Below are 23,025 nucleotides of genomic sequence, written 5' to 3' on the forward strand. Positions count from 1 at the left end.
ACAGCTATTTGTAATGCCTCCTCAGACAACCATTTTTTTTGCATTTATTTTTCTTGAGGATGGTCTTGATCCTTGTCTCTTGTACCATGTCATGAACCTCTGTCCATAGTTCATCAGGCACTCTATCAGATCTAGTCCCTTAAATCTATTTCTTACTTCCACTGTATAATCGTAAGAGATTTTATTCAGGTCATACTCGATTGGTCTAGTGGTTTTCCCTACTTTCTTCAATTTAAGTCTGAATTTGGCAATAAGGAGTTCATGATCTGAGCCATAGACATCTCCCTGTCTTGTTTTTGCTGACTGTATAGAGCTTCCCCACCTTTGCCTGCAAAGAATAAAATCAATCTGATTTTGGTGTTGACCATCTGGGGATGCCCATGTGTAGAGTCTTTTCTTGTGTTGTTGGAAGAGGGTGTTTGCTATGACCAGTGCATTCTCTTGGCAAAACTCTGTTAGCCTTTGCCCTGCTTCATTCTGTACTCCAAGGCCAAATTTGCCTGTTACTCCAGGAGTTTCTTAACTTCCTACTTTTGCATTCCATTCCTCTATAATGTAGTTAAGAATATTAGAATCATATTACTTTGTTGGTTAAGGCAACAATGGGAAACTAATATACCGAGTGCAAAAATGTAATATAATTGTGGGTTACTGGAGTACATACATTTCTTCAATCTTTCTGCCTACATTTTCTGTTTAGGCTTTTGGAATGGACAGGACCACATTTTGAAATCACATAGAGAAATATTTCCTCCAAAGGCAATGTATTAGAAAGAGTTGTTTACATTTTATCACCCTGAGTGTATTTTATTTGTTAGGAATAAAAAACACTTGAGGAAGAGTGATAGTATAATAATAAAACTCTTTAGAATTCCAAGATACAAAAAATAAACTAAAAATCTTCTCAGGAAATGAAAATAGCTAAGAGCAACAATACTTATGATATACACCATGGTGGACAAAAGAGATATTGTCAAATAAAAAAAATAAATAGAATAAAACAAGCAAAGAAGAGAAAGGAGAACACTGTTTCCATTTCAGCTTTTTGTTTTGATCATACCCACTCATAATAATTTATTTTTATGAGACAGACCTTTATAAATAGACATTTTATCAAATAGATGAAACACCATTAGATGCTGAGCTTTTTAAAAGGTTTTTATTTAGTTAACCTGATAAATTATATTTCTAAATGAAAATTTGACCAATTCATTTTTATACCACTTGAAATAAACAAGACTGAAATACTGACTTTTTCTTATAGCAACAATTTTTGTGATTATTTTATATGTTCCAGGGAGGAATATTTTACTAGCTATGAAATGCTTAAGAAGAAAATTAACATAATCTTTTTTATTTTTTTATTATAAATTTATTTGTTTTAATTGGAGGTTAATTACTTTACAATATTGTATTGGTTTTGCCATACATCAACATGAATCCACCACAGGTATACATGTGTTCCCCATCCTGAACCCCCCTCCCTCCTCCCTTCCCATACCATCCCTCTGGGTCATCTCAGCGCACTAGCCCCAAGCATCCAGTATCACGCATCTAACCTGGACTGGCAATTCGTTTCATATATGATATTATACATGTTTCAATGCCATTCTCCCAAATCATCCCACCCTCTCCCTCTCCCCTAGAGTCCAAAAGACTGTTCTATACATCTGTATCTCTTTTGCTGTCTTGTATACATGGTTATCATTACCATCTTTCTAAATTCAATATATATGCATTAGTATACTGTATTGGTGTTTTTCTTTCTGGCTTACTTCAGTCTGTATAAGGATCAATATAGTGAAAATTAGTATACTACCCAAAGCAATCTATAGATTCAACGCAATCCCTATCAAGCTACCAACAGTATTTTTCACAGAGCTAGAACATAATTTAAAAAAAAAAAATTGTTTAGAAGAACACCAAATCTAAAGTTTATCAATCAGGTAAAGAACAAAATATGAGTAGGAAAAAAATCTTGAAATTTATTTGGTAAATTTTAGTCATCACTCTATCCTACTAGTTATATAGGATTTAAAGAAGAGTAAAACTACACTTTGATAATACAGTAGAAATAGAACAAAGGCATTTGTAAACGTTTAAATTCAATTTCTAACCTTCACCACAAAATATCTAATTCAAAACCCTGCATATTTAAGAACATAATTATTTTTCCCACCAAACCCGTTTTTTTATTATTATTTTACAGATTTTTCTTGCAGCCTATGAGTCAGTATATTAGGTTCCCAAATAGCTGCTAAAATCAGAAGCAGTGCTAAAATGTTCAATTCCATTTAGTCTTTAAAATATATTGTACTTCTTACTTTTAATAGCAACCTACAAAATTTTCAATTCTTAGTTAATATGATTACATGTAAATTAAGCTGTGATCATAGAGTTCATGTTAACAGTTTACACCTCTTATGTATTTCATACATCACAGCACAAATATGTTTACATTGTCATTTAATCAATTCAAAACTAAAAACATATGTTGCCCTGTTGATAAGTCAGATATGACTAGTAAAAACATTCTTAAGTGTTTTATCATAAGCCAAAAATTCAACTTGGCCTATAATGGAAATTTTAATCTGCAATCTTCCTTGGAATATTGAAACATTGTATTCTATTTATAGGATTGGTCAAAAATTTCATCTGGATTTTTCTGTAAGATTTTATGGAAAAATTGAAACAAACATTTTGGCTAACCCAGTATTTTCCGTACAAATTGGTCTTCTTACTTTATGTATGTTTACATCAAGCCTAGGTGAAGGAAAGAATATGTGAAAGAGAAGGATAATAACAAAGGTGAGACGGGGGTCTGACCACTGAAAATCTTTGACATCATCTGCAATATGTACATGTTTGTTCCTGCAGGCATTAGGAAGCCATTGAAAGGTTTTATGTAGGGGAATAGCATGACATATTTGTTTCATTTACAAGTAAGAAAGTATTAGAGAATCATACTCATTGAAAAATAGGGTTTCCCTAGTGATTCAATGGTAAAGAATCCACCTGCCAAATCAGGAGACTCAGGTTTCATCCATCTATTGGGAAGAGCCCCTGGAGAAGGAAATGGCAACCCACTCCAGTATTCTTGCCTGGGAAATTTAATGGACAGAGGAGTCTGGTGGACCAAGAAGTCCATGGGGTTGCAAAGAGTCAGACATGACTTAGCAACTAAACAACAGCATAGCATAATATATTTAAAATCTAGTAAACTCACTCTGGAAGCAATAAAGGTGGTAGAATAATGAAGAAAAGAAGAATGATCTTCATATCAGGAAAAAGGTTATGTGAGGTATGAGGAAATTTTAAACTATGACAGCAGTAAGTAATCTTAAAAGGATTACAGATTCATGCTTGGAGTTATGAGAGAAATGGACAATTCACTCTTTCTGACTTAATGGCTAGTTGGAAATGCTCACTGACATAAAAAGTACAAAAGTCGGAAGTAATGTCGGGGTGATGGGTGGAGACAAAGAGTTCAGGTTGGCAAAACAATTGTCTATGCCTGTAAGTAGTCAACTAGAAGTCTGCTGTAAGCTGAAACTTAGTAGTATAGAAGCTGAAGATAGAAACATAGATTTTGTGATTACAGATGATCAATCATCCCATTAGAAAGAAGGATGATGGTTAGGATGGTTGTATAATTGATAACATGTCAAAAACAATAGCCTGAATGACAGAAATTTTTGTAGAGTGGGAAAAAAGACTCCAACAGAAGAGTCTGAGAAGGAATAGTTAGAAAGGTCAAAAGAGAAATGGGACAGAGTGACATTTTATAATCCAAGGAAGAAGGAAGTGTCCAGAGGAGAAGAGTGGTTAGTAATACCAAATACAGAGATGTCAGTATGATGAGGATTTCATGGAATTCATTGAATCAATTCTCCTTATTTTAATAACATAAAGGCTTCTTCTATTTTAAGTCTCTTGCCAGTTATTCAAGCAGAAATAATTTTATTTCTGTTTCAAAGAATAGTCACATTTTAGCCCCATTGTGAAGTCCATTTTGACTAATCATTACATTCTTTCTCCAGCTTTTTGACAATTTTTGGCAGAAACAGAGATCCTGGGAAGTTTTTTTAGTGTATATACACAAAATAAAAGTAAACAAATGCATTTGTATATGTACAAACAAAATATTTACCTTCCACATATTAGGCATTCATAGAATATCCAAATGTGCTTTATGACCTTGCTTCTCTTACAGTTTTTTTTTCTCTAGTTAGAGATACTTATATGACCATCTTACCCATCTCCTGAGAAACCTGTATGTGAGTCAAGAAGCAACAGTTAGAACCCTGTATAGAACAGCTGATTGGTTCTAAGTTGAAAAAAGAATACAATAGGGCTATCTGCTGTCACCCTGTTTGTTTAATCTATATGCTGAGTACATCATGAGAAATGTCATGCTGGATGAATTACAAGCTGGAAGTAGGGCAGACGGGAGAAACTTCAACAACCCCAGATATGTGGATGATACCACTCTAATGGCAGAAAGCAAAGAGGAACTAAACAGCCTCTTGATGAGGGTGAAGGAGGAGAGTGAAAGAGCTGGCTTAAACTAAATATTAAAAGAAACTAAAATCATGGCATCTGGTCCCATTACTTTAATGGTAAATGGAGGGGGGAAAGGTGGAAGCCTTGACAGATTTCCTCTTCTTGGGCTCTAAAATCCCTGTGGATGATGACTGCAACCATGAAATCAGAAGACATTTGCTTCTTGGCAGGAAAACAATGACAAACCTAGACAGTGTGTTGAAAAGCAGAGACATTATTCTGCCAACAAAGGCCAATATAGTCAAGGCTGTGGTCTTCCCAATGGTCACATACAGTTGTGAGAGCTGGACTGTAAAGGAGGCAGAGCACCAAAGGGTTGATGCCTTCAAACTGTGGTGCTGGAGAAGACTCCTGAGAACCCCTTGGACAGCAAGGAGGTCAAACCAGTCAATCTTAAGAGAAATCAACCCTGAATACTAGTTGGAAGGACTGATGCTGAAGCTGAAACTCTAGTATTTTGGTCATCTGATACGAAGAGCTGACTCACTGGAAAAGTCTCAGATGCTGGGAAAGATTGAGGGCAGAAGGAGAGGAGGCCTAGCGTGCTGCAGTCCATATGGTCCCAAAGAGTCAGATATGACTGACTGAACAACCACCACCTAAGCATCAGCAATGAAGGAAAGGTACAGAGCAACTGTGGTGAAGCCTTCCACAGGCTCTCTGAGACTCCTCCAGGTGAACTGACATGAAAAGTAAAGTGACCAGTCTTTATACTGAGAATTAAAGACAGAAGCCCAACAGTAAAGGCAGGAGCAGAAAGAGATGATATAAAGAAGATGGGAAACAGGTCACTAAGTTCATGCTAGTCAGAAACAGAAATGCCAGGTGGAGAAAACACTATGGCTCAGGGCAAGTTGGAGAAGGAGTCAGAATGCCTAATATATTTCTGAGAAGATGTCATTTCTAGGTAAAAATTCTTATAAGCATATCATTTCTACTTTTAGGTAACTTGATGAATCTTAATGAATCTTGATGTTCTTCTTAACCAAACCTTAAAGATAAAAGCTTAAAAAGAATTTTAAGCTCAGGAAGGAGAAAGCAAACAAGTGAACAAACAAAGTAATAGAGGAAAACTTTCTGGAGAATGTAATATTTGAACTAAGCTGGTCCATCAGACAAGTGGGTTGTGCCAATACGTCTGTCTTTCAGTTCAGAGAATGACAGTCTTGAAATCAGGTCTGAGGTCTCCAATGAACAGTATTTTGCATTTATGACCTTGAGAAATATTTCTACATTGAATAAAGAATATGGAAACATGAGAAATTGCCACCAAAAGTCCACTCCACTCCAGAACAGCTCAATATAAAAATGTGCGATTTGATTACAAAGACAACTTAAGAAACCTCTAACAAATGTATCTCCCTACATTTCTTCAGTTCTGGAGTTAACCAACCATTTTTATATAAGCCCTAACATCTATCTGAATTTTATTGTAAGAAACATTTTATTCCCCTGAATACCAAAGAATAATTACAATGACCTCCAAATATTTTAAAACATGTATTTTACTAATATATTCTTGTATCCCAGATTTTAAGACCAACCAAATAAAAGTGAAACCTTAGTCTTACTATGTTAACTTAATTTCTTGAATTCCATGCTTCTTGTTCATATGCAACTATTGAAAAGATTTCAAAAGTTAAGCAAATGAACTTCATATATGGGAATACTTATAGTGATACTATTTCAAGTTCTTGATTGGTGATGGTGTTACTGTTGGGAGCAATGAAAATATCTCACAATATACAAAAGTGTCCTACTCTTCCTCGTGATTCCTTGGCCAACAGTCTCATCCCCAGATATCACGGCATAGGGGAGAAGTGGTGTTGGCTTCATTTAGATTTGATTTATGTACTACATCATCAGGGACAGACAAACCTGCATGATAAATAGCATATGTTGGCCTCAACCAAGCATGTGGATTCTGTTATATTAAAAGCAAATGTTCAAGTAACAAAATTAACATTAATGTGTTTTGCAAAATCAAAGTCAGGAGCTACTTTTGGAGGAGCTGAATAATTACAGACCCTGCTGTAGGCCAAATCTCACTTATTGCACATAATAAAAGAGACCGGGTGGTCTCCAGTATTGAATCCCACAGGTCTAACACTCAAAACTAAGTTTCTTTTATTCCTCATATAGAAAGTTTCTCTGTGAGAAAAAATGCTGTATAAAAATGGTAATTATAGTTTTTGACAAGAAAAATGGAATTATCTAGAAGATAACCACCACCACTGCAAAATTCTCCCAAGTCATATTCACAGTTATTCTGTGTTCTAGTTGCTCCACTTCATTTTGGAATCCTCAACTACAAAGATCATAATAAGCAATAAAGGGAAGAAATTCCTTTAAGGATAAGGGGAAGGGCAATTGATTTCCATCTTGCTCTAAACTTTGCTATTGGAGATACATCTATAATCACTTAAAATATAAAATTAAACAGTGAATGTTTAAAAATTATTCTATAAGAATCCCAGGAGGCCAGTTTTCCTGAAATCCCATATTCAGATCTCACTTTTTATTTCTGGAATCACATTTACCCATACATTCTTATACCATATGCATACTTTTACATATTTACTGCCCCTCTTCTTGGGTCTTTCTGTTTCTCATTGTGTCCACTATGACAAATGATAGTTGTCAAGGCTCCACTCTCCTCACAGATGGAACATGGAAGCGTTTTTACTTTGAAACTTTTACACAACTCCTCTCTACACAGGCTTTCAGCCAACCTGCTTAGAACCAAGTGTTCCACTGTCAATATTTCTTTGAAACAGTCAGAAATAAATCTGTCCATTTCATATTAATGTGTACTCCTATCTTTAAAATTCAGAATGAATTGCCTTGGGGTTCTGTTGTTTTATCTGAGAATTTTTCAAACATGTATTGCAGCTTTCCCTGTCATTAAACTTCAAATCTCAGTGAGTCAAATCTCATCTCAGTGGGTCCAAGCTCTATATATCTGACCTCTTCATGTAAGCATGAAGGGTAGAAAAGAAGCAAACTGAGAAAGTACTGAAAGCCTCTCTGTTCAGTTGTTTATAAAGAAATGAAAAAGAGGTCACTAGCCTAAAAGGCATTGTTATTTTTAATCATCCCATAATAGTGAACAAGTTTTTTTTCAAATGTGATTTTCTCAAGATTCTAAAAATCTGAAGCATGTCTGCTGCCTGAGGTTCAGTGTCAAAAGTCACTATTGAAAATGATGCCACACATTTTTTAAAATAACATATTTTCTCAAATATTAATAAACTACTTTGTTTAAAATAATTCCTAAGAATAAAGAAAAATATGGAGAAAGAAAAATAGACTATGATCTTTTACCCAGACATACCTATTCTCAATTTCTCATATACTTTTACAATATGTATATGTGCATGCACATGTATTGTCAAAAGATAGATTGAGGGCATATTAAAATTTTATTTGAGGGAAAATTGATTGGAATTGAGCAGCATCCAATCTAGCAGCTAAGGAAAGAATTCTGAAGCGCTGTACAAAATGAAAGACAAAAAGACAAGGGAACGAGGAAGTTATATCAGGCAAAAGAGCAAGTTGTTTATTGTAAAGTTACTTTCCTTTGCAGGATGGCAGGAGTCTATCAGCCAAAGCAAAGTACCGATTAAGCAATCCTTGATCCACTGGTTTAAGATTCCATTTCTAGGAAAGCAAGCCTGTAATTAGTTTGGGGGTGGAAGGTTTAGCAAACACAACTGTTGTATGTCTGTTACAGAAAAAAGATCATATAGTTGCATAACCAATTTTTCACACCTGCCAGCAAATATATCATGAGACTTTCTCACCACTAACTGCATCTTTACATCACTTCTAATGGCTACACACTATTCCATTGTATGCCTGTTGCACAACTTTTAAATCAGCAATTGGGATGTTTCTAACTTGTCCCTATTGAAGACAATGTCTTAATGATTATATTGAAAATATATCTTGGTAAAAAAATCTCAATGTCTCCTTAAGATATATTTTTAGAAATTAAGTTGCTGAGTCAAACAGCAAGCATATTTTAAAATCTGAACCATGGTGTCCAGGTGCCTTCCAAACTGCAGTAGATGGATGTGGTGCCTTGCCTTACCTTTCATTAGTTTTTCAGAGGCAACACATATACTTTCTAAGTCCTAGGACATGTGCTAGTATAAGACAAGGAGCTATGGAAGGAATAAAACATGGTTCCAGCCAAGTTCTCCAAGAGCTTATAGCTTTAGTAATGGGATATAAACATAATTTAAATGCAATATTATATTTGACAGAGTTTAAGCAGTAATGTTTAATCCTCCTTAATCAAAGAGGATAAATAACATACATTAAACATGAGCTGGGTACTTTTGCCTATTACCTCATCTTCTACTACAAACATTATGAGATTGGTCTTCTTATCTTCATTTTATTAATACACAGGAAAATCTAAGACCTAGAGAATGTAAGTAATTTTTAATGGCTTGGCTGCTCTAGTCTCAGCTCCATAATCCACTAGGTTTGTGATTCTAGATGTGTGAACTCTAAGATTTGCTTTTCTTTTCTGCAACATGAGAATAAAATGAAGTTCAGGACTGTAAAGGACTGAATTAAATGTGAATTAGTGGAATGTTTAGCACGGTGCTTCCTTGGTGGCTCAGATGGTAAAGAATCTGCCTGCAATGCAGGAGACCCAGGTTCGATCTCTGGGTCGGGAAGATCCCCTAGAGAAGGAAATGGCAACTCACTCCAGTATTCTTCCCTAGAGGATCCCATGGACAGAGGAGCCTGGCAGGCTACAGTCCATGTGGTCACAAAGAATCAGACACGACTGAGTGACTAACACACACACTTTAGCACATGGCAATCATTGGATCAGTTCAGTTCAGTTCAGTTCAGTCGCTCAGTCATGCCCGACTCTTTGCGACCCCATGAATCGCAGCACGCCAGGCCTCCCTGTCCATCACCAACTCCCAGAGTTCACTCAGACTCACGTCCATTGAGTCAGTGATGCCATCCAGCCATCTCATCCTCTGTTGTCCCTTTCTCTTCCTGCCCCCAATCCCTCCCAGCATCAAAGTCTTCTCCAATGAGTCAACTCTTTGCATGAGGTGGCCAAAGTACTGGAGTTTCAGCTTTAGCATCATTCCTTCCAAAGAAATCCCAGGGTTGATCTCCTTTAGAATGGACTGGTTGGATCTCCTTGCAGTCCAAGGGACTCAAGAGTCTTCTCCAACACCACAGTTCAAAAACATCAATTCTTTGATGCTCAGCTTTCTTCACAGTCCAACTCTCACATCCATACATGACCACTGGAAAAACCATAGCCTTGACTAGACAGACCTTAGTCAGCAGAGTAATGTCTCTGCTTTTTAATATGCTATCCAGGTTGGTCATAACTTTTCTTCCAAGGAGTAAGCGTCTTTTAATTTCATGGCTGCAATCACCATCTGCAGTGATTTTGGAGCCCCAAAAAATAAAGTCTAACACTGTTTCCACTGTTTCCCCATCTATTTCCCATGGAGTGATGGGACCAGATGCCATGATCCTCGTTTTCTGAATGTTGAGCTTTAAGCCTACTTTTTCACTCTCCTCTTTTACTTTCATCAAGAGGCTTTTTAGCTCCTCTTCACTTTCTGCCATAAGGGTGGTGTCATTTGCATATCTGAGGTTATTGATATTTCTCCAGGATAGACATCATTAATATCACCACTGCCTCTACTAATATCCGCATCACAGAAGAGTGAGAATGGCCACTCTGCTTCTAATCCTTTTCTTAATCAGAAAGGTTTCTTTAGTGTTCAACCTAAATCTCCTCAGCACCCTTCAGTGACACCTGGCAACATAAAAAATAAATAAATATAATAATATTAAGTAATTGAAATATGTCTAATCTAAGATATTCTTCCCACTTATTTGCTGGTTCTTTAGTTATTTTTATGAAAACTCTGCTGTCTCTTAAGGATATATCACAGTCCTGCACTTGGTTTTGAACATGTGAAGATGTTATTATAAATTCAGTTTCTAAAAAAGTTTAAAATACATTTTTAAAAAATATTCTAGCAGTAGGAGCTACCTCATGGCATTATCTAAAAGCAGGAAGAACAGACTGCAGGTAATTCAAATAAGTTACAGGTGTAGAATTCAAAGGTAAGGAAACATCTTTGAACTACTTCGATTTTAGCATTTCTCACTTATGTAAGATACATAAAAATTCATAAGTGATATACTCTGAGCTTCTCAAGTAATCTATTAAACCAGATCATCTTTTCCATTAATTGTTCCAGAAACTGCTCACAGTCAAAGGCATAACTGGCATTTGATTCTCTTATTTGAATTTCTATAGTGTTTCTAAATAGAAGTCAGCAAGTTACTTTTGCTTATTTCTGTTAAACAGAAAGATTTCATTCAGAGAGACACAGAGAGAAAAGTTTTTATCTGTCTTTATGCTTCTAATACTCATTTTAATCAATTAACAGGCTCTATTTGGGTTTTGGAGCATGAATAAAATAGCCCTCAAAGTGAAACTATCTCAAGCATTTCACCAAAAACACAGAGATGTTCTTCATTAAACATGTAAAGATGCAGATGAATTATCTGCTTAAAAATGCTCAAGTAAGCAGTAATGATGAATATAAAAAGGGTTAATATCAGTATCTTGAAAATTTGCTATGCTAGGCATCTGTCTGCTTTGCTCTTTATCATTTACCTAAAATTAGCTCCATAGGGTGCTTCTTTAGTAGATTCACTAATTATTGATATCAGTTGCTTTAATTTCAAGTTTTAGGGTAACCAGTACTGGCGGAATATTTGTCCCAAATTCCAATATAATTTTTCTTTTGTTTTCAGTGACTTAAAAACTGTGGATCACTAAGCCTTAATTATTGCTATAGCAAAGAAATTCATTTAAATCATCTCAACAAAGGATTACTCTTAATGCAATATTATTACACTGAGAATTTGTGGGAGATCATGAAAAGGAAAAAAGCATTCCACCATACTAGGAAATACATACACAGGACTTACAATTAATGTAATTCACGTAATAAAAAATATTGCTTTCATCTGTTACAAAAATCTTTATTAGCATGGATATTGGATTTATAAAGCCATTAATAAATTCAAATAGTTAAACAGCAATACAAACACCACCCTTATGGCAGAAAGTGAAGAGGAGCTAAAAAGCCTCTTGATGAAAGTGAAAGAGGAGAGTGAAAAAGTTGGCTTAAAGCTCAACATTCAGAAAATGAAGATCATGGCATCCAGTCCGATCACTTCATGGGAAATAGATGGGGAAACAGTGGAAACAGTGTCAGACTTTATTTTGGGGGGCTCCAAAATCACTGCAGATGGTGACTGCAGCCATGAAATTAAAAGACGCTTACTCCTTGGAAGAAAAGTTATGACCAACCTAGATAGCATATTCAAAAGCAGAGATATTACTTTGCCAACTAAGGTCCATCTAGTCAAACTGTGGGGTTGGAGAAGACTCTTGAGAGTCCCTTGGACTGCAAGGAAATCCAACCAGTCCATTCTGAAGGAGAGCAGCCCTGGGATTTCTTTGGAAAGAATGATGCTAAAGCTGAAACTCCAGTACTTTGGCCACCTCAAAGAGTTGACTCATTGGGAAAGACTCTGAGGCTGGGAGGGATTGGGGGCAGGAGGAGAAGGGGACGACAGAGGATGAGATGGCTGGATGGCATCACTGACTCTATGGACGTGACTGAGTGAACTCCGGGAGTTGGTGATGGACAGGGAGGCCTGGCATGCTGCGATTCATGGGGTTGCAAAGAGTCGGACACGACTGAGCTACTGAAATGAACTGAACTGAATATAAACCCACTCCTAAAAATGAATGATACTCACTTTTCTTTTTCCTACTTGAAGTATGCTTTAGAAAGTCTCTCTGGCCAGAAGAGAACCATATTATCCATTTGTAGTGAACATTTTTTTCTTATAAATGGAACATCAACCTTGCATATACAGAGTCAAAGAATTTACTAGTGCATGCATTTGAAGGCCAGAGAGCTTCAAGTCAATAAAAAAAAAAAGAAAGATTTGTTTTCTCAAAGTGTCATATAGCCCTTCAATGACTTCAAAGTCAGACCCATTTCCAGTCCTCTAAGCCATAAAATACAGTACTCATGTCAAGTGAATTTTCTAGTGGGTTATTTATTTTCATCTGTCTTATATTTATGGGCGGGTCAAGCACAAGATCTGAGCCTGCTTGAGAGGGAGATGAAAGACAGACTACTCTAAAGAAAGCGTCAACATTAAACAAGAAAATAAGAGTCAACATAAACAAATTAAACTAAAAAGTTGGGGGGATGTCTACCTTTTAGGCAATTTCATGTGCAAATCTTAACTTGCAAGTATGGAAATTTAGCCATCTCCACTATATACAATATAATTAGAAAGAATCATTTATGTAAACAAAACTGATGGATGTGTATTTCCTAAGCAGCTTGATGCAGTTTTATCTGTTGAAATCTTCTTAGTTCTTATAACACTGTTTCAGGTTCTCAAGTTCTCTTTAAATGAATACTATCCATTTTTAGCACTCTTATTTACCTTTCCTATGAAATTTCATTTTTCATTAAGGTTTATGTACCATATTTTCTGCCAATAATTAAGCAGAAAAATAAATATTCTGGTGGTATGTTTGACAGAGATTCTTGACTCATCACACATTAAAACTGCCTAATTTATGCTAGTGTTTACTGCAGATTTATGGTCTTTGAACTTTTTAAATAAGTGAATGCTTTATTTCTCTAATGTAAACACTGTTGTTTGTTCAGATTTCTATAAAATATTTAATAAGTTACTCTGATGTCCTCAGGTAAAAGTAACTTAAAAACGAGACCAGACTAATTGAATCAGTTGCTATGTAGCTTTCTGTGCTAAGTGCCTTGGGCTAAGTCGATTTAGTTGTTTCTGACTCTTTGCAACCCCATGGACTGTAGCCCTCCAGGCCCTCTGTCCATGGGATTTTCCAGGCAAGAATGCTGGAGTGGGTTGCCATTCCCTTTTCCAGGGGATGTGCCCAACCCAAGACTGAACTGACATCTCTTTATGTCTCCTGCATCGGCAGGTGGGTTCTTTACCAAGATCGCCACCTGGGAATTTTTAGCAGTTTTCTTCCTGTCCATAATTATAGATAAAAACCAATGTTATTTACCGGAAAGAAAATACATACAACTTTAATCAGTCTTTTGAGATGGTCAAAATGTTAATAATGTGATGTAATTAGAATCAGATAACTTACCTCTCACAATTTCGGAACAATTTTGGGGGCATGAGAGTCAGTTTTAGGAGAACAGAATTTGCAAACAGGACTTCTTAGCTTTCTCCTAGGTTAGCCTATATTAGATAGTGTTTGTTGTGAGCAGCTTTGGTTTCTTATTTAAGTTGTTCACTCCAATGTTTACTCAAAAATAATAATAACCCACCTGAGCTTTTCTAATTGGTAAACCTTTTATAGATTTAATCTTAAAAAATCATTAACTCCAAATCTCAAAGGCTTAGCACAACAATATATGTCACTTCTTGCCCATATGCATGAACAAAGTTTTCTCCTCTGCAAAGGTTGTTAGGACCTGGACTAACAGGAGACTTTACTGTCTCGTAATGCCGTGCCTTGTGATGCTTCGGCATTGGCCACAGCAAAGGAAGACAGAGCGTAGAAACCCACAGCTGCTCTTGAGAGAAGTGTTTTCAGTTCATTGGCAAGTTATGTCCCCAACATAAACTTCAAGAGATATTAGGAATTTTTCAAGCAAAGGGGAAAGAGTCAACTACAGTGAAGTCTAGTAAACTATATCACCTTCTGTTCACTAATTATTCAGTTTCTTCTTCTTGCCACATATAACACATATCCAGTAACTCATACGGAGACAGCCTGAATCTCAATAAGTCAACGCCAGAATCTCAAAGTCCAGTATGTCCAGGGAAAGTTCAATAGTCCTTACCAAGCCCAGATGTGGCTTCTCTTGGTCTGGAGACTTATGAATTTAGAAGCCAAATTTCCTGTCCCTATACACACACACTCACTGTCTCTCTCTCTCTCTCAATTTCTTTCCCTCCTTCTCTCTCAATAAACAAAGGCATGACAGGACCAGAATAATTACAATAATATACTCAATTTTAGAAAAAAGACAATTACTGCTGGCTCAGATGGTAAAGAATCTGCCTGCAATGCGGGAGACCTGGGTTCGATCCCTGGGTCGGGAAGATCCCCTGGAGAAAGAAATGGCAACCCACTCCTGTATTCTTGCCTAGAGAATCCCATGGACAGAAGAGCCTGGAGGGCTAGAGTTCATGGGGTCACAAAGAGTCAGACACGGCTGAGTGATTCACACACACACACACACACAAATCAGGCATAATCAGCAGCTCATATAAACCCCAAAGTCCTGCTGAGCACACTCAGAGAAGATTCCCTACCTGTGTGTGCCTTCAATATCCACCCTATGGCAGCTCTTTTTCTCCCCATTGCCTTCTGTGATTGTATCTGGAAATAAGTCTCGGGGCTGCATAGCAGCCTCCTCAGGCTCCTTATTCACTTAAGCTTCTGAGCACAAAGGCCATGTTCAGCTTCTACAGTCAAAGGCCCCTTCAGTCCAGGTTTGTGGTTTCTTTGGCAGTACTCTTTTCTCAAATACTAAAGAGGCTTCTTCTCTATTTGTTTCATCAGCTCCACATGCCAGTAGCCACACCCATGCTTTTAAATACCTAGTTCTCAAATCTCCAGTGGCCCTTTGTTTTCTTCTCTGCCTGTCTTTTTCTCTCAATTTGAAGGTGGCTCTCTGAAGTTTATCTGTAATAACGGGTGGGAAGACCTCATTTAACACTTTTAACACTTTCTCTGCCCTTGTGCATGTGTGCTCATTCATGTCTGACTGTGAGCCCGTGCACTGCAGACCACCAGACTCCTCTGTCCCGGAATTTCCCAGGCAAGAACACTGGAGTGAGTTGCCATTTCCACCTCCGGGGCATCTTCCTGACCCAGGGATCAAACCTGACTCTCCTGTGTCTCCTGCATTGGCAGGCAGGTCATTTACCACTGCACCACCTGGGAGGCATAAGTCCTGTAATCAAATGAAAGTTTTTGTCGAGTATTTTTTACTTGAAGCCTCTGTAAAATGTCTTTGAGTATAGTTTGGGTCTAGAAGCAGTTGACTTTTCCAATACTATGGGACTCCCCATTTCTAGACCCTCTTTATATCTTCATTTCTGCTTTTGAACCAGTCAGTTCTTTCCTGGGTTCATCTTTATTTTTGAAATAGCTTGCCAAGCACAGCAAATGGCAGTTAGCATACACTGCTGCGGTTCTGTTTTCTACCTCTTACCTAGGAACAGTTGCATAGGTATATGATCTGCCTTTCAAGCTGTGACATGCCAGAGCTTCACCAAATGTTTGACTGCTACATAGCATTCATTTTCTTCTCTGTCTCCTACAGCCTCATTTTTCTCACTGCCTGTCCTGTACATATCAATTTTTTCTTATAGTGCAGTCTTCATTTCTAAAGCTAATTTCTGAGTTAGTGAGAATAGCTGAGGTTAAACTATAGTAGCGCAATAGCTGCAGAATCTAATCTGTCATAACACAGGTTAATTTCTTGTTCACAGGAAGTATATATGTTATAAGAAAACCCTCCTCCATCAAGTCACTCGAGGAACCAGGCTATCTGTGGTCCATCTGTCTTTCCCCTGGCCATCTCAATCTGCAGCTCTCAAGGCTTCCAAGTTAAGAGGAACTTACAACCACATTTAAATGCCTCAGACTTGAAGTGACACATGACAGTGCTCTCCTGGCAAGAGAGGCTGGGAAACCTTTGAATGCATTTAGGAAGAAGAGTCAGACTGAGTATTGTGGGGACTAGTCACTTCTAGCTTCCGGTACTTTTAATGTTCAGATAAACATGGAAACATAGATAAGTCATAGTAATGTTATTTGATCACTTTGATGGAGAAATATTTGTCAAATACAATAATTGGATCATATAATAAATGTAAATGGAAAGTAGGAATTTGATCCATTTCTTCACTTTTGAAAACCCCTATTGACTAATATGGTCTTCCCTGGTGGTTCAGTGGTAAAAAATCTGCCTGCCAATGCTGGTGACACAGATTTGATCCCTGTGTTGGGAAGATCCCCTGGAAAAGGAAATGGCTACCCACTCCAGTATTCTTTCCTGAGAAATCCCATGGACAGAGTAGCCTGATGGGCTACAGTCCACAGGGTTACAAGACTTGGACATGACTTAGTGAGTAAGCAACAACAACAGATTGACTAATATGCTATACAAGAAACATGTGTGTGTGAGTGCTAAGTCGCTTCAGTCATGTCTGACTCTTTGCAGCTCTATGGACTGTTGCCCACCAGGCTCCTCTGTCCATAGGATTCTCCAGGCAAGAATACTGAAGTGGGTTGCCAGGCCCTCCTCCAGAGAATCTTTGTAACCCAGGGATTGAACCAGCATCTATGCTGTCTCCTGCATCAACAGGCAGATTCTTTACCATTAGCACCACCTAAGAAGCCATACAAGAAAGATAGATGACAATACAACTAGCTCTTAATTAAAAAAAAAAAAAAGTCCCTCAAAACTAGTGACACCACATGGAAAACAAATGTTTGAAGAAAGCTAAAACACTAGCAGGAAACTAAGAAGTGGGACATGAAATACAAAGCAAAAGAGATGAGCAGATAGGAGAAAAGTGAGAGTAAAGCCACATAAAAACATCCAGTAAAGATTTAAAATGATCTAGAACATAAGGTATTATTTTTTAAAAAGATAAGTAAGGGGTCCACATAAGGCATTTCCTTACAACTTTAAAGCTTTATCATAGTTAGGCCATCAAGGTTGAACACAAATAGAAATATTCTAAGTGATTCTCAGAAAATAGATATTCCTTAACATCTAGGTCAAGAATGAGAGCTCTAAGCATTTTGATGAGAAAAATGATGACCCAGATAATAAATTATTCCATCCACCATTCATAATAAACAGGATAGTCTTAGCCCTTCTAAGTCAAAGGAAGCTATATTCATCATTCCAGCACCCCATGCACAGGGGGTCTGAGAGAAAGAGGGAGTAGAGATAGAAACCATCAGGGCTTGATCAAGCCAGAAAAAGACATGCAATAAACTATTTGCAAGAAATATTTCAAACAAGAATAAATACTCTTACTCCATAAATAGTTCATTCAAGTTAATTTAAAAAAAATTAGCCCTCTAAAATATGACTAAGGAATCATAAACTCTTTCTATAAGTACCAGAAATTAAACATTGTAGCCTTTGATGGTCATACAGCCCTATCAAAACTACTTGTTCCTGCTGTTGTAGCAAGAAAAAAAAAAACATATTATAAGGAAATTAAGGAAATGAATGGGCCTGTTGTATCTCAATGAAACTTTATTAACAAAAATAAGTAGAGGTTGAATTGGCCTGTAGCCCACAGCTTGCCAACCTGTGCTCTAATAAGGAAAAAGGGCAAAGAATAGTAACAAAAATATTTAAATAAACTGGTCCCAAAAATAGTAAACCATATTCAACCATACTAGTCATCAAAGAAATGTAAAGGAAAACAATGAAATCCTATTTTTCCTTACAACATTATGGATTAAATGCCATGATACATGGCTAGAAGGTGGAAGCGCATATCGACACAAATTTCACAGACTTTCTGAAGGTCAAATGCATATGCAAATATAGATAGAGAGACACACATACATTACACACACACACACACACACACACACACACGTACATATATATATAGACAGAGAGAGATGGGAAGATGGGGGAAACCATAGAATTAGAATTAGCACTTTTCACTAAGGATGTGTGGTGATTGGTTTGAATTTTAAAACTCTAGTACAAAAGCTATCTATAGATGAATCCAGAATGAAACTACTTCCAAATAGCCATAATGATTTACTTATGTACTTATATCCACTTTCCTAGCCCCATTATTTACCTGGATGATGAAAAATGGTAAGAAGTGGGGAAAGTCATATAACCTCTCTATTGGTTGCAGTATTTCTTAATGGCAACCTGAGGTCTCCTACTCAGTCTCCCTGTATCACATTCTTTCATCTCATGGATTGAACAACTTTCTAGAGAAACAATATTAATAGCCAGACACGTACTTCTAACCGTAAGATGTCTACCCTCTATGAGGGATCCTAATATCCCTCTCTGTCTACGGGTCCAACAATCCCTGCCTGAAAATATTTCCCTAGCATGTTTGAGGGAGAAGGCAGTGGCACCCCACTCCAGTACTCTTCCCTGGCAAATCCCATGGACGGAGGAGCCTGGTGGGCTGCAGTCCATGGGGTCGCTAAGAGTCAGACACGACTGAGCGACGTCACTTTCACTTTTCACTTTCATGCATTGGAGAAGAAAATGGCAACCCACTCCAGTGTTCTTGACTAGAGAATCCCAGGGACGGGGGAGCCTGGTGGGCTGCCGTCTCTGGGGTTGCACAGAGTTGGACACGATTGAAGGACTTAGCAGCAGCAGCAGCATGTTTGAACTGTAAACATAATAATTACAAAGATCTTTGGGTGTTATGTAAATGAAAACTTCACTAAAAGGAAAGTAAATAATCCTCACTGTCAAATGTCACAAACAAAAATTTGAAGTGAAACAGTCACCCATGATGCCAGAAATTAGAGATAACTACAGTAGGTATTGTGAGGTATATTATCCCCATTATATACATATATATGGATGTGTTTACCAAACCAGGATCTGCCAAACTATTTCACTTAAAACAATATAAATAATTTTAATGTACATGAGCTCATTCACTTTTAACCACATTGCATTTTACGGGGATATATGCACAACAATTATTTATGCAGCCTTGTGACAGACATTTAGATTGAAAAATTATTTTCACTGTCATACACTCTAACATGAACATTTTAGTCCACATATTTGAGTGAGCTTGCCCAGTTAGTCCCCTTAGGGAAAATTCCAAGAAATGCAATTTTTCATGTTGAAGAGTATTTAAATTTAACATTTTACATTATATTAATAAATTACCCTCTAGAAAAGTTGTAACAATTTACTCTCTCTCCCAGTGTCCAATATGAGCTTGTTTAAATAAATTATGGTATTTCCACAGACTACAATCCTGTGTTGAAAAAATTAATGACGTGGCAAACTACGCATAGGACTATATCAAGTAAAACAAGGCACAGGATCAAGCAGATCACTGATATTTTACTACAGACATTCTATATGTGGAGGAGTAGATACAAACATATATATGGCAGAAACTGTCACAACTGAGGGAGACAACTAGAGTAAATCTCTAACATTTCTTTAAAACTCTCTTATATTTATTTGTTCAGTTTCCTAGAATTTCTGCATATTTCATTTGCAATCTGAAAAGCAATATGCTAAGAAAATATTGTAAATCTCAAAGCTGAAAAAACAAGTCTTCACATATCCTGCAGGTCATCTAATGTTAGACATACACTTGCATAACAGCAAACTCCTAGTGAGTGCTCGGATCTGGAATGTTTAAACATACGGCACTGAAATGCTTTTGCCCAACAAAGAACTTGTTTTAACTCATGAAAATCTTCATGCCTCATAGCAAGAAGGATAAAACCTTTCTCTTCTCCACTGAGAAAACAAATAGAATGAACTGTGAGATCCCTGAAAACAGAAAACTATCTCTTCGAACGAGCTGTAAGTCCCTGGCTGCAGGCATTTTGGAAAGCATTTTGGAGCGGAACAAACCATTAATAAAGACTCAGTACTTACACTGACCTTTGAGCAATTCCAGATGTAGACATGGAGAATTTTCCACAAATAATAAAGAAGGGTCGGCTACAAGAAGTGACAGTCCCGAGCAGGCTCGCAGGAGGTTAGAATTACATGGGACACTGAAAAGAGACTCAGCAGAAATGAAACAACGCACAAAGAATGCACATCCTTGACCAAACATAACCAGAGATTTATTCTCTCATAAGAATTTTCACCAGCTCCTTAGTGCAGAGGAAATATAGACTATATTATATTTTCTGGATATGATTAGTTTCATCAGTCTTTATAATAAACTTATTCTCCATGCTATGACTATGCTAACTTTTTATACAGAGTAACTCATTTAGTCCTCACTAAACCCAACCTGGTAGACTGTTATTCACATTTTACAATTAGAAAAATGAGGCCCAGAAATTTACGGAACTCGGCCGAAATCATGCTTCTCGAACAGAGGTCAGCCAGCTTTTCCTTAAAGGACCAGAGAGTAAATACTGAGCTTGCCAGTCACAAGGTGTCAGTCACAGATACTCAACTCTGTTGCATAGAACAAAAACACACAGAGACAATATTTCAAGGAGTGAATGTGGCTATGTTATAGAAATGGGTGGTGGGTCCACTGGCTGTGGTTTACCTAGAATGTGGGAAAACAAAATTCAAACTCAAGTCTATATATTTAATAACCAAACTGCTATACAATAATATAGCAATAACTGATATAAATGTGGACCTACGCCCATAGTATGGGTTCACTCATTTTCCAATATTCATTTGCCTCTCTGTACAGTGCTGCTCTCAAAAATCTGACCGGTTAGTAGGAATTGTCACTTACTGTGATTTTGTGAGTAGAAAGATTTGGATGCCCTGAGAGCGTAAATAAGACACGTAGCACCTACTTTGTAGTTAAACATGGATTTAACAACGTTATATTAGGAGAGATGTACAGATCTGAAATATGGGCAGTACTCACCTTCTAAAATGGAAAAATAGGAGATGACCCTGGGTCCTTTATAAAATATGGCAATGTTTAGTTTAATAAATCTCTGTATTTTTTAATTTCAAACTTATTAGTGAATTTGTCTCATAAGTATAATGATATTGGGCAATAAAGCTACATCCATTATAAGTTGTTCAAAATCCAAAATTGTGAAGAAAGGTATTTCAATCACATTTAGTTTTTCTTATGTTTATAATGTAGCAATGAAAATTAATCAACAGATTGAGTCAGTTGTTTGATTTTTTACTAGTAGATCTTCACCAGCATTTGAGAGCCACATCCATGAATACAAAATGAGTAAAGATGATATAATATTCCTAAAATAACTGAGAAGTTACAAACTCTGGGAAAGAGAATGAAAAGTCAGAAAATTTATGCTTCAGTCTTAACATTACTATGGGCCAGTCATTTGACCTTCAACCAACTCTTTCTAAATCTAAATCTTCTTTGGAAAAATAGTAGTCATATCATCTGTTATCATTTGAGGGTCATTGTGAAAGTTATATGAAATAAATCCATAAAGTTATCTTATAAAACACTGTATTCATTAAGGCAGGCTTCTAAGACTTGCAAACTGTTTTTACAAAGAAAAAAATATTTATTTTATTTTTTCTTTCTTTTACAGACCTGTCAATATCAATAACCTCAGATATGCAGATGACACCACCCTTACGGCAGAAAGCAAAGAATTAAAGAGACTCTTGATGAAAGTGAAAGAGAAGAGTGAATAAGTAGGCTTCAGATTCAACATTCAGAAAACTAAGATCATGTCATCTGGTCCCATCACTTCATGGCAACTAGATGAGGAAACAATGGAAACAGTGACAGACTTTATTTTCTTGAGCTCCAAAATCACTGCAGATGGTGACTGCAGCCATGAAATTAAAACATGCTTGCTCATTGGAAGAAAAACAATGGCCAACTTAGACAGCATATTAAAAAGCAGAGACATTACTTTGCCAGCAAAGGTCTGCCTAGTCCAAGGTATGGTTTTTCTAGTGGTCATGTATGGATGTGAGAGTTGAACCATAAATAAAACTGAGCACTGAAGAATTGATACTTTTGAACTCTGGTGTTGGAGAAGGCTCTTGACAGTCCTTTTGACTGCAAGGAGATCAAGCTAGTCCATCCTAAAGGAAATCAGTCTGAATATTCATTGGAAGGACTGATGCTGAAGCTGAAACTCCAATACTTTGACAATCAGATGCAAAGAACTGACTCATTTGAAAAGACCCTGATGTCAGTAAAGACGAGAAGGGGATGGCAGAGGATGAGATGGTTGGATGGCATCATCAACTCAATGGACATGAGTCTGAGTAAGCTCCGGGAGTTGGTGATGGACAAGGAACCCTGCAGGGCTGCAGTTCATGGGGTCACAAAGAGTCAGACACGACTGAGCGACTGAACTGAACTGAATCCCTTTCACCAGAAACAGGAAGTAGAGACCCAGAGTTCAGAAATTTTGCCAGTCCATCATTGTGAGAAAGTAGAGTAAACCCATAATCCTATTACCATTTTATTTTTTAGGATCTTTAAAATTTTTTTCCTTACCCTTAGTAATCACTAACATTTCTAAGTATTCAGTTCAGTTCAGTCACTCAGTCGAGTCCAACTCTTTGCGACCCCATGAATCGAGCACGCCAGGCCTCCCTGTCCATCACCAACTCCCAGAGTTCACTCAAACTCATGTCCATCGAGTCAGTGATGCCA

At 37.1% G+C, this 23,025-nt stretch overlaps 1 long non-coding RNA gene across 3 annotated transcripts in view; it reads right to left on the bottom strand.

Moving 5' to 3' along the window:
• Positions 1–20,440, bottom strand: part of LOC102176916 — a 673,837-nt gene extending 653,397 nt beyond the window's left edge. For all 3 annotated transcript variants that reach the window (XR_001918460.1, XR_001918455.1, XR_001918451.1), the window contains exon 1: positions 20,325–20,440. This is a non-coding gene — a long non-coding RNA (uncharacterized LOC102176916). The remainder of the gene's footprint in view (positions 1–20,324) is intronic.

This window comes from Capra hircus, chromosome 1, assembly GCF_001704415.2.
Source record: "Capra hircus breed San Clemente chromosome 1, ASM170441v1, whole genome shotgun sequence".
NCBI lineage: Eukaryota > Metazoa > Chordata > Mammalia > Artiodactyla > Bovidae > Capra > Capra hircus.